This window comes from Lipotes vexillifer, unplaced genomic scaffold, assembly GCF_000442215.2.
Source record: "Lipotes vexillifer unplaced genomic scaffold, Lipotes_vexillifer_v1.1 scaffold4, whole genome shotgun sequence".
Lineage (NCBI taxonomy): Eukaryota > Metazoa > Chordata > Mammalia > Artiodactyla > Lipotidae > Lipotes > Lipotes vexillifer.
Window position 1 is genome coordinate 3558421 of NW_006785876.1, and position 2153 is coordinate 3560573.

Consider the following 2153-nt stretch of genomic DNA (forward strand, 5'->3'; position numbering starts at 1 on the left):
TTACGCGAGCCTCTCACTTTGTGGCCTCTCCCATTGCGGAGCACAGACTCCGGAAGCGCAGGCTCAGCGGCCATGGCTCACGGGCCCAGCCGCTCCGCGGCATGTGGGATCCTCCCGAACCGGGGCACGAACCCGCGTCCCCTGCATCGGCAGGCGGACTCTCAACCACTGCGCCACCAGGGAAGCCCCAAAAGTATATTTTAAAAGAATTTTGAAATATTATATTAGAAAATGCTTCCTATAATCAAAGCTCTTCTTTTAAAAATTTAACTCTAAGTGAAATATCACTATTCACTACACTACAGATATAAGTGATATTATTGGTTTTCCCTGAAAATTCCCCCAAAAAATAACATTTATAAAATAAACATTTTAGGAGTGCTCTGAAATGGACAATACTAAACATATAATAAGATTTAGATAACTTGATGACTGTATATCTGTGTCAAGCAATGAGAAGATATTTGGTCAAGATCTAACACCTGCTGAGCTTTCCAACTCTGTATTGTTCTAGCTTGTGATCTGGTTAGAGTATTCAAAGATACAAAATAGATGCAGATATTAAAACTATAAAATTGCATCAAATAATAAGACAATACCCTAATTAGGTGTAGTTAAGAGAGCAGGTTTAGATTGGCTGGATTAGAATCCCAGTGGGACCAAATTCCTAGCTCCATGACTCAGTTTCCTCACCTATCTCATATAATTATTAGGGAGTTACAATGTGTACAGAGTTCAGAAAACTCAGTGGCATGAGGTAAGTGATCAATAAATGTTACCTATTATTTTTCTAGTATTACGTTGTGTAAAACATAAAATATACGGGCTTCCCTGGTGGCACAGTGGTTAAGAATCCGCCTGCCAATGCAGGGGACACGGGTTCGAGCCCTGGTCTGGGAAGAACCTACATGCGGCGCAGCAACTAAGCCTGTGTGCCACAACTACTGAGCCTGTGCTCTAGAGCCCGTGAGCCACAACTACTGAGCCCGTGAGCCTAGAGCCTGTGTTCTGCAACAAGAGAAACCACCGCAATGAGAAGCCCACTTGCGGCAACTAGAGAAAGCCCGTGTGCAGCAATGAAGACCCAATGCAGCCAAAAATAAAAATAAATTAAATTAATTAATTTAAAAAAATATATATATACATGTAAAAAGACTAAAGGCCTTTCATTACTGGGCTATTTTTCAAGTTTAGAAATTTAAAACATAATAAAGAGAAGCAAATTCCTAACTTTCTTGATAATAGTCAGGACAGTGGTTAACCTGGGGTGGGACATGAGGGAGGATCACGTAGGAAACTTTTACACTTGTAGGATGTTACTCCAGCTTTTGTTTTACTAGTCTTTAAAATGTACATATGTTTTAAAATGTATTTCACGTATATCATAATTCACAATTTTAAAAAATTGGAAAAAGTAAAAGTTAATACATTTCTAAAGAAGAATAATGAGAAAGCATTATTTAACCTTAGGAGAGGATGAGAGGAAAAAAACAACAACAACAAGAAAACAATGCTTTATCATTCTAAGTGTTCCAGGTACTTCAGATTATGTATGCAACAGTTTAGCTCAGTCAAGGAAAGATTTCCATTGGATTCCACTCAATCCTAAGAGACATTTTTCTCTGTGGGTCAGTTGTTTTAAAGGGTGTCATTGATTCACTAGGAGCACCTCTTTATAATCATGAAATCTGGAGAGTGTAAGGAAGCTCAGAGGGCTTCTCTTCCAACATGTTCACTTTCCAGTTAAGGAAACATTAGACTCCTTAGCTTCCAAACAACAGGCTTTTCCCACTCTGCTCCCAGCTATTATTACTAGTCACCAACGTGACACAAAGCAAGGGGCAAAGCTCATTATTTCAATCGTCTCCTAATAGTGACTGGAGAAAAGGTGAGTTTTCCCAACCATCAGCACCTGTCAGTGTCCTAACGTGTACCCCAAAGATGCTGGGACCTACAGAGGAACCCAATGCCTCAAAGAAGGCACTCCATAAATATGTGTAGAAGTGAATTTATTCAAAAGTGTAAAGCAGGGTTTCTACCCCCAAGAATTTTACATATAAATGACAATCACCAAAGAATCCTAGTCAACATACAATGAATTCGGTAGTGTTCTGGGGCAAACGGTGCAAAGTACAAAATATAGGAGGGAAAGA